This window comes from Dipodomys ordii, unplaced genomic scaffold (genome assembly GCF_000151885.1).
Source record: "Dipodomys ordii isolate 6190 unplaced genomic scaffold, Dord_2.0 Scaffold38, whole genome shotgun sequence".
Lineage (NCBI taxonomy): Eukaryota > Metazoa > Chordata > Mammalia > Rodentia > Heteromyidae > Dipodomys > Dipodomys ordii.
This window is the reverse complement of record NW_012267254.1, coordinates 12,574,421-12,585,539: the sequence shown is the minus strand read 5'-3', so window position 1 is coordinate 12,585,539 and position 11,119 is coordinate 12,574,421. Positions and strand designations below refer to the sequence as shown.

Below are 11,119 nucleotides of genomic sequence, written 5' to 3'. Positions count from 1 at the left end.
GTTACACACTAGTCAAGAAAAAGATTTTTTTTGGTTGTTGTTGTTGGTCATGGGGTTTGAACTCTGGGCCTGGGTGCTATCCCTCAGCTCTTCAGCTCTTCAGCTCTCCAGCTCAAGTGCTCTACCACATGAGCCACAGTGCCATTTCCAGTTTTCTGGTAATTTATTGGAGATAAGTCTCACAGACTTTTGCCCGGGTTGACTTTGAACCATAATCCTTAGATCTCAGGCTCCTGAGTAGCTAGGATTACAAGTGTGCACCACTGGCACCCAGCTCAAGGATGAAAATTTTTATCCTTTAGTGTTTGATACCAATAAGTACATTTCCATTATTAACTATTTGCAAACACTTGAACAAAATATTCATTAATTCAGTTATGTTTCTCTCATTTGTAGTAACTAGAATGTGCCTGTAATTCTACAAGTAAACACACTGAATGAATATTTATATATATATATATATATACATACATATATATATACACACACACATATATATGCACACACACTGGGACATAATAAATTATATAGGATTCTATACATTAACATATTGAGGCAAAAGGAGGGTATGCATAGGACTGTTTGACAAAGGCTCAATAGCCATGTGCATATGATCATATAAAATAATATTTTATGAAATGAACTCCAAGAAAAGGAAACAAAAGACATTTTTAGTTACCATTGTTGCTGTTTTTGTTTTCATTTCCTTTTGTCTTATTAGAATTTGGGAGGGTAAAGAAGGGTACAGAAAAGGTGGAACAAGGGTGAACAAATACAACAATGGTACTCACTAGACACTGTGGAAAATGAACTGTGTATCTTGTGGGTGGGGATGGGAGGGAAAAACCAAGACAGAGTGATGGAAGGAAATACATGGTTCAAAAAGAATTTTACTCATTACTGATTACCTCATTAATGTACCGTAACCCATTTGTATATAAACTCCATAATAACAATTGAAAAATGAATTGGCACACAAATATAAGTCCTGAATTGTAAATAAAAATTTCATAATTCTCTATTATTTCTGAAATGAACTCTTACACAATAGGTTTTTATCTGTTTAATTCTAATTTAAACTTAATGAATGACCACATCTACCTTATAAGAGTAATGTTTGGGGAAAAAGGGCATCAGTTACAAATTTCCTAAAGTTTTTGTAATACCAAAAATCTCATCAAAATTTTTAGGATATAGGTATTCAGAGTCTAGATCTCTGACCAACTTTCCAAGCTTTAGTTTAAGTAGCAGTGATTCTACATAAGCTTGGTGAGAGGTTCTGAAATAAAAACATTTAAAATGAATTTAGCACATAATAAGTACAAATTGATTCTTTACATTACAGAACTCTGCCTTTCTACTATTTTATTTTGAAATCTAAAAGCAAAAAAGCTGGAGATAATTATTTCACATGTAAAAAGTATCAAGGGAAACTGCTCTCTTTATCATATAAATTTAAATTCCATATCACTTATTTCAAGGGACTATCACATCTCTACCTGTTTCAAGGACTAGTTTGAAATCCTGGATGGTACTCAGTTTAGGGTAGTGAGAACAGTTACACAACTTATTAGGTGAGTAATCAAGTACATATTACTTAACCTTTCTGAGTTTCAGTTTCTACACCTATGTAGGCTGTTGTGAAGATTGTGATATTCAGAGAAAACCTCTTAGTGCAAAGGTGGAAGCAATGGCTGCTATCTAACATTGATAATAATTATTTTTTGTAATAGTAACATTATTATTACCATAAGATTATGGTGTGAATTATAGTTCCAGCTTTTTATTGTTACAGTACTAGCTGTGGCCCAGCCTGTGGTCTTTATTGGAGTTTTGAGAATTGGAACTCCTGCTGGGAAATTTTCAAGCTTTCACATATCTTTCCACCTTCTGAATGCTAGTTCCTGTACGTGTTTCCAAAGGCAAAATGGCATTTCAGGAACAATGATAAGTATAGTTCTAAAGTAGAATGCACACTGGCAGTTTTCTCGGACAGAACAATATCCTGGTGAGAGCAACTGGGCTGGTTATACGAACAAATGGTCAAATGCAACTTCTAAGTTTATTCTGCAAGAAAGAAGACAATGGCAACCACATCAGCTTTGTTCCTTGACCATTGTTGTTGTTGCTGTTTTGCTTTTGAGAAGTACTTGGCTCCTTTCTCATGAATGAAACTTTGTGCTTAAAAGGAAATAAAGATAATTCTTTGTCCAGATTATGAGCATTTCTTTAATGACAGTTTAGACAAATGAGTTCCTTCACTGGGTAACATCTAAGAGACTTTGGAAGGTATCACAGAGGAAGGGCCTTTCTCTCTCACAGTTAATCCTTTGGTTCATTTGTGAACTTACTATGCTTTCTCATTGCCAGCTTTAAGTCCAGGAAAAGATGTGTATTTAAAAATATTTATTATTAGACTTTATAAATCAGTAAGATCATTTTCCCATAGCTTTTATACTAGTTGGTCCACGTAGCCAGAAATTGGGGGAAAATATTTTAATTGGATCTACCGTGAAATTAAGTACACAGTAAAGACCTGTGAATGTGAAATGTTTAGTTGGGAACCTGGAATTGGTATTTCATATAAACGTATAGTACAAGAATAAAAGTCTTACTTCAGGGTTTAATCATCTGTACTTAGCTCTAATACTAGACTCTTACAAGTAGTATTTTTGAACAATTCTAAAAGTCCAGTGCCTGATGCATAAAAATAAATGCTATTGACTGACAGCTTTGATAGATCCAAGAATATTTATTGTAAAGAATAGTGAATGCTAGGTACCAGTAGTTCATGTTGGGTACTCAGAGGCTGAGATCTGAGGATTGTAGTTTAAAGCCATCCTTGGGAGGAAAGTCCATGAAATTCAATTAACCACTAACAAAAGCTAGAAGTGGAGCTGTGGCTCAAGTGGTAGAGTGCTAGTCTTGAACGCAAAAGCTCCAGGACAGTCAGTACTTAGGCCTGAAGTCCAAGCCCTAGGACCAGCACACACACACACACACACACACACACACACACACACACACACACGCGTGCACAGAGAGAGAGAGAGAGAGAGAGAGAAAGAATAATGGAAAATGCGTTAAATACTACTTTACCCTCCCAAACCAACATCCTCAATTTGTCAACACTATTTTTACATAGGAACATAAATAAATGATCATTGGGTTGTAGATATGTGATTATATATATGTATATTTTCCATTTAAGTCTCCAAGCAAGCTCTCAAATGACTGTTACTTTACTATTATTTCCATTAAAATTAATATTATTTTTCCATTTGTTGATGTGAAAATTAAAATTCAAAGAAGGTAAATGATGAAGATAGTTTATACCCTAGTGCTACAGTTTGTTTCTAGAATGTCCCTGAAAGGCTCATATTATTGGCAAGTCTGGAAATTTTAATACATGGGTATAAAGGGGGCCTTTGGATCATTGGGGGAATGCCCTTAAAGGAAATAGTGAGATTATGGCTTTTTCCTGTTCTTTGCTCTCTTTAGCATCTCAGCCATGACGTGAGCATATTTGCTTTACCATGTGCTCCTTACCATGGCATAGTGTCTCAACAAGGACCACAAAGCAATCAGAGCAAACAGAGCATAGTCTGAAATGTCTAAAATTGTGAGTTAACATATGCTGTTCCACTTTATAACTTTGGTATTTCTGTTATTTTTATAGAAATGGGACAGTAACTGTACCTCCAGATCCAGGGTTAAAGCCTGAAATGTTCTATGGTCAGTTATAAGCCAGTTGTGCCTATGAAACTAAAGAATCTGCCTAAACCTTTCCTCAAGTCTATTTCAAAGCTCAATTTCAGTGCATATTTTACTTATTAACAAATTTCTAAATATTACTGCTGTGGAGTGGAAGCAGTCTCAAGTGACTCCTCAGTGGGAAAAAATGCTGTCTGGAATATGAGAAGTTGGAGAGTATGATGAATTTCTACCTCTATATTTGTACTCCAGGGAAATTGCAATGCCTATCCTAAACTAATTTTCTGAGTGCATAAGTCTAAAGTACGCAGTTAACAATTAGTATCCTTATGTTCATAAGACATGTGTGAGAGTGGTGGGAGAAAGCAAAATGTAGGCCGGCAGCATGCCATATTAAAGACTTTGAAAGTGGTCTTGTAGATAATGTGAAGCCATTGGCTTATTATAAGAAAGCCCAGATATGGATTTGAAATGCAAGTGCATATTGCCATATAATTGAAAACAAGATGGTTTTAACAGTCAAGGGCAGAAATAAACAGTAAACAGCAAGGGTGGAATGCACAAGGTCAAAAACCGACTTATCAGATGGTAGGGGAAAAACAAAGGAGGAGGCAACAAAGCTTGATTAAAAAAATGTACTCATTACCTTGCTCATGTAACCCCTCTGTACAGTATTTTCCCAATAAAAAAACTTATTTAAAAAGTCATTTGAAGAATAAAAAAAGAAAAACTACAAGACTTTTATTGTTGAACTGCCTGGAGTTAGTAATCAAATAGCTCATGATTACTAAAAAGAGAGAGAATAAACATTTTTATTATTTTAAGTGACCCTTACACAAGTATATTAGATTCTTATGGGAATCCCAGACTAATAATGGTTTATTCCTCAGGATAGCAAATGTAATATAAGAGAAACAAATTTGATCTACATGGGAATGGAAGAGAAATTATGAATTTAGTTTTAAACATGATGGATTTAAGTTGTGTTTGAGGAATCATGAAAAGTTGAATGGAGTGTAAAACCAATATAATTTGGAGAAGTGATATGAAGTAGAAATGAAATTTTCAGAATTATCCTTGTATTGCTGAGAATAGAATATTTAGGTATGAATGAGGAAGTGAGGGGTGGGTTAAGGAAAGTGTTAAGACAACTCTGTAGAAGAGCAATGACTAAAGGATGGCTATTTTTAGACAGATATCATTTACACGAGCACACACAGATTAACAATAAGACTAAATATATTAAGGTGGAAGAAAGATAATCAGTAGTAGAGATCATCAACCACAAAATGTACTTTAGGTGTGTTTTAAATAGCTTGTTTAAATTTACTTTAAGAAAGTAAGAAAATTTTTCTTTGCAAGGTTTTAATCTTGCAAGTGGTCTCTCTCTCTCTCTCTCTCTCTCTCTCTCTCTGTGAAACACATTTATTTTTCCATAATTGTTGCATTAATTTGGCAGCATATGAGTTATTAACCCCATTTTTCAGAAGAATAAATGAAAACACAAAGGGGAATATGACACTCTTAAAACTCCAGAGCTAGCAAATTGTAGATACAGGTTGGTGTTCTGGTTAAATCTGAGGGAAGAACCTTAGAGTAGAAATGAAATACCTCAGGCCAATCAAGAAATAACAGTGTTTTTCTTTATTGTAATTCTAGAGCTCATATCGTGGTCCTAGCAATTATAGTAAAAAGAAATGGAGGTCAAGTGGACAGTAAAATTCCATTGTGTGCGGGAAAATATGAGATTAGAATTTTATTTTATTTTATTTTTTGCAATCTTGAGATTGAACTCAGAGCCAAGCACTTGCAAAGCTAATATTCTACCACCTGAAATATGCCTGAGGCCCTTTAGCTTTTAGTTTTGTTGTAAGGTAAATCCAGTCAGTGAGATACAGAGAAGCCACATTTTGAGAGGTAGAATTGGGAGTCGTTATTAGATCATTGGTGTTTGCAGGTGGACTGCGTCACATAGACTTGCAGCCTCAACACCACACTTAACACTGTCAGAAAACTGAGCCATGAGTGCAGGAGATGAAAGACAGAGCAGAAAAACAATAACAATCCAGATCAACAACAATGGAGAGCTCAAGTGGGATGCGATGTTGCCCAGAGGAGAGCCAAAGACAAGACAGAGCACATGGGGCCTGGCATAATGGCATCTGAGCTGGTCTGACCCTAAAATAGGGTCAAGTCAGGGAGCAGGGTCACAGGAAAATTGAAAGTCTCCCAAGTTCAAAACACATGACTGACTAGTCCAGTAACCTATCATCCAAATCCCACCCGGCCTCTAGGAATTCAGGCATGCCTATCACCTGAGAGATGGGGTTTCCCCTTCTTCTACCATGAAGACAAGATGGCACTAGTTAGATCCAATTCCTTATCCACCACATGGCCAAGATGGGGCCGGTTAGACTCAGCATTCCCACTTCAGTTTGTTTTTCAGATGCAGCCTCATGCTTTTCTTTGGGCTTGTCTAATTAATAAACTTCTGCCATGTGAGCAACTATGTCCAGAGTAATGTGTAATGGTACTTAGCAGATACTTTTATTACATGCACACATGTTTGTCTCTAGTAAGATAAAGGAAATGTTACATCTAGTCAATAGTGTGTAAACCCATCTCATTTATGGCTTAGTTAGTCAAAGGGATGGGTTTTCTTGGTGTTTTAAATGACTTGTGAATCTTGATTTTCTTTTTATCCAGAATTTCTTAAACAATAGCTAAGTCATAGTGTATGTTGTTAAACAGTCAGCCCTACCTGAGTATATCATGTGGAAGTTTAAAGGGGTCTAAGGAGCTGCTGATATTCATGAAAGCTGTAGCTATATTATGAATTACCTGGTGCACATATTAATGCTAGATAACATTTGAACATATAATCGTGAGTCTGAGAAAATTTGAAACTAGGATAGATAACACACAGTGTCCTATCTTGAAAAGGAAAAGATCCAGAAATGATGATGCAAAAGAAGTGGGATTTTAACAGAGTAAACATTAATATGCAATAAACAAAAAAGTAGCACAGTAAGTCTGGACTAGTGAGAGAAAAAAGAACTCTGAGATTGATTGCATGAGAAACTCCTCTAGCTTCATATATTCAAGTCAAAAAGCTTTGTTTTGCACAGGTCTACCAATATTAGAGAAGTTTGGAAAGTAATTATAATTTCAAATAGCAAATTGATGACATGATTTAAATTAATTTATTGTGAGTCACTTTCACAAATACATCTAGACAGCATATCCAATGAAAACTAGTTTGAACAATTACGTCAAGTTTTATACCAAATTGCTGTCATTTCCATGACTTCATGTTTATTACTTATTGCTATGACTTATAAGTACAATTTTATGTCATGACTATAATGTTGGTAGATATTTGTTTCAAATATAGCTTCCAAAACATTTAAAAAGTTGTTACTCATTTAAGAGTGCTTTCAACACTTTGGAATTTGTTAAGTTGTTGTGCATGTCATGAACAAAAATTGGATGGCTTTGAGGTCACACTACTTGCTAAACTTCTCTGGTTTCCTTCAGTTCTTTTAAAAAGTATTATAGAATTCTTTAGCAATGGTTAGATAAGGTAATTAAAAATGCCCAAAGAAATGCAATTGATTCATTTTTTATCTCCTAAGTAATGAATATTGTCATTAGTTTCAAAAGAGTCTTGGTAATGGAGCTATTTGCACCACATTCGAGTCTACAATAATACTATAATAAAATAAACATAATATCTTTTTGGGGGGTTGTCATGTTTTTATTGAAATAGTTTCTCTTGTGCTTCTTAACTAGCTGGGCATTCCATAGCATCACTGTTGATGTCATCTATGATGTCATAAGGGTGGTGGCCATCAATATTACACCCCACAGACTGGGCAGTACCCAGGATCTCCTTAATGGTTCCAGAAAGTTCTCTGGCTAAAGATCAGTGCTGCATCTTCCGGGCAGTGTTGACAATCTCATCAAAAGAGATGTTTCCGTGGTGTTTAATATTTTTCTGTTTCTTTCTGTCTCTTTAGGGCTTTGATGATCAAGGCAGAGGCAGAAGGTACCACCTCTATCTGGGCCTGTCTGTTCTGAACGGTCAGCTTAACTGTAATCCTCAGACTCTTCCAGTCACCTGTCGCCTTGGTGATGTCATCACCAACTTTTTTTGGAGACAAACCCAGAGGCCGATCTTGGGGGCCAGGGCGGAAGTGGTGCCGACCTCGCCAGCGGTGCACCTCAGGTACACGACTTTGATTTCGTTGGGATCAAACTTAGGCGGCATGACGGAGGTGGCTGGTGTCGGATGAACCTGGATTCGGGACGACCGAAGAAAGTTGCACGTTTGCCTCCTCTGAGCTGAAGGATGAAAGTAAACATATTACCTTATCAGTGAAAAGACATTTAGTATATAAAACATTATGATAATGGGTCATTATTGAGGTATACCAATTGAGTACATTGTTTAAAATAATTCACAGAAAATCATCTCCATTTCTCCATCATATTAATCTGCTTCCTGAAAAATCATCTTACTTGAAAAGTCACATTCTCTAGGTCACATATAGTCTCCTGTTGTAATATTGTATTAATGACTTTATTCTGAGCTGTAGTATTGATATCATTTTCTTTACCATTACTTTTGTGTTATATGTATGTTTTACATCATTTATTAACTTTTTAATGTAAAGGTTTAGCGAAATAGGACTGGAAGTTGAAAATAAAAGTAAATAGTTTTAAATTGTGTTATATGAAATCATACATTGGTTAACAATTAGGGTATGTTGTAACAATCCATTTTAAGTGATTTTATCATTGTACAAACATCATAAAATATTCTTTTACAAATGAAAATAGCTAGACAGGTAAATAAAATCTTGATTTTTTTGTGCCAGTATTGGGCCTTGGCATTATCCCTGACTTTCTATTTCTCAAGGATAGCTGTCTACCACTTGAACCACAGCTCCACTTATGGGATTTTTGGTAGCGAATTAGAGAGAAGAGACTCATAGACTTTCTTGTATGGACTGATTTTGAGCCACGATACTCAGTTCTCTGTTTCCAGAGTAGCTAGATTTACAGGGGTGAGCCACCACCACCTGGCTCAATTAAATAACCTTAAGAAACTACTCGTATGTGTGTGTGTGTGTGTGTGTGTGTGTGTGTGTAATAGTTGACTGAAATAATTTTTGTGTCTGATTGCATATTTGTCAATATGAGCTGAACAATGTTAAATAAGAATTAACTAAAAGTTTTTATATAATTTTAGTATGTGTCTAATCTTTAAGAATTGAATAAATATTGACTATAAATTTCTTGAAAAACTGTATTACATTTTACTGCTATAAAATATATCTTGAAAAATTATAGGTTATTAATTTACTTATTTATATATTATCTGAAATATTTTCAGGCTATGATAGAAAGAAATGTGATGCTATCTGGATAGTGAACACATTCAGAAGCATGATGTTCTGTGTATAAGATGTATACTTCAAAGAAGAACATTATTTAATTGAGCCTTTTTAAGCTTCCTGTGTCATATTTGCAATATATTGGTGATTCACTGGATAACTTGTTCTAAAAAGAAAACCAGACATACAGGCATCAATGGGAATAAAAATTTTTAAAAATAAAAAAATAAAAATTCCTTCTTCACTTTTGCATAGTTTGGTAGAAAAATCAAACATAAAGCTGTGATATGGGAAAAAGTACTAACCTTAGAATCACTATCTGGATTTGGGGCCTGAAATTTAACTTTATAGGCTGTTCAATTCTGGACAAGTAATTTCATTTTTTCAGGAATAATTATCATTTAATGTGTAATGTGAAGCATAGTAACTTGGTTTGCACAGGTGCACAATATAAAGTTTGTGCCCCATATAATTTTATGACCCCTGGACTCATTGTTGTCTATTCTATATGGAAATTTATTTGTGAAAATTCCCACATGTAGTCAATACTTTTCCCAATGATGATTATTCCAGCAAAATTGATTTTCCTGTTTCCTCATTGTATGTAAATATAAATGGGTTTCCAGCCTTGGAAGTATTGGGTGTGAAATTCTAAATCCCTTGATTTATTTCAGGGGTATTTTTCATGTGTTTTAGTAAACAATCTTATTACTTCACTCCTGGCTGTGGAGGTCTTTTGTTCCCTAGACTTATATTTTGTTTGATGTATGTCAGGTTGGTTTTCTTTTATAAAATACATGACAGATAATAAAAACCATTTTTCATTCCTGAAACTTGTAATCTAAGTATTTCCCTATTCATCTCATCAGAGAATTTACCCAGTTTTTAATGGATCCCTCTGTAGAGGTTAGCAATGATTTCAATTAATTAAAAACAAGACAAACAGAAAATGAAAGCTAAAAAGATGTCAGTTAATAAATGTGGATAATAGACCAAACTCCAAATCTCCACTTTACTTTTGTCTACCACCAACAATCAATTGGCTCCATGTTTGGCCTGCTATGAAATTCCTTCATTCTCATTTGCAGAAATAGAGCTAAAGATGCTCTTCCCTGGGGTGGGAAATGAAGAAAGCAATGTCCAATTGTATTCCATCTGTCAACTCAACGCTGACTAAATAGGGTTGATATTTTCTTTACTTTGTTACCTCTTCCTTTCGCTCACCCAGAAGCAGCTGAAATGGAAATATAGACAAGAACAAGATTTCTTGAAGGATTACAACAGGACTAGAAAGCTAAGGAACAATATTTTTTCCAATTTCTCTTAGGCATATGTGATTACAAACCGAAAATATTTAGGGAAGAATAATCTGGCCTATTTTTGTGCTTTTCTCCTCAATATCTCTTTAAAAATGTGAAATGAATCTCAGACAAGGTGATAATGTGAAAAATTAGGTTTATAATATAAGGTTCTAGAATTTCAATACAGGGATTTACCTTAGACTGTGCTTTGTTCTGTGTTTAAGTTCAGGAAATATTTACTTGCAACATGTAAGTAACAACATCTGCCCTTTGACAGTATTGTTAGTAATGTGCTACAAGCCACAACAACTTTCCTAGAGCCTGCTTAACAAAATCATTTAAGTATGTACAACAGCTCAATTCCGAATTGTATAGTTTTTATGTAGAGCATCTTTTATCTGGCCACCATCCTAACAAATCCTAATGTCATGTTTAAGAGTTTAACTTCACTGTTACAAAACATACTCTGTATTTCTGAACTTGATTTCTTCATCTGTAGAAGAAAGATGATTTGCATCCCCTTCAGTTACTGTGTAGATAAAATAAGTGAAATAATTGTTTAAAAATGTACCAAGTACATGGTGTATAATGTACAATACATGGCAACAAGTATTAGCAACATCCTTCATTCATACATACACATATGCATATACACAATGTGTGCACACACACTAATTGCCTACACATACAGGTTCCATCGAGCTT

At 34.8% G+C, this 11,119-nt stretch overlaps 1 pseudogene across 1 annotated transcript; it reads right to left on the bottom strand.

The window, feature by feature from the left end:
* Positions 1 to 7,498: 7,498 nt before the first annotated feature.
* Positions 7,499 to 8,056, bottom strand: LOC105986977 (annotated as a pseudogene). The gene has a single exon (XR_001175140.1). The product of XR_001175140.1 is annotated as a 60S ribosomal protein L12 pseudogene (transcript).
* Between the last annotated feature and the right edge of the window lie 3,063 nt (positions 8,057 to 11,119).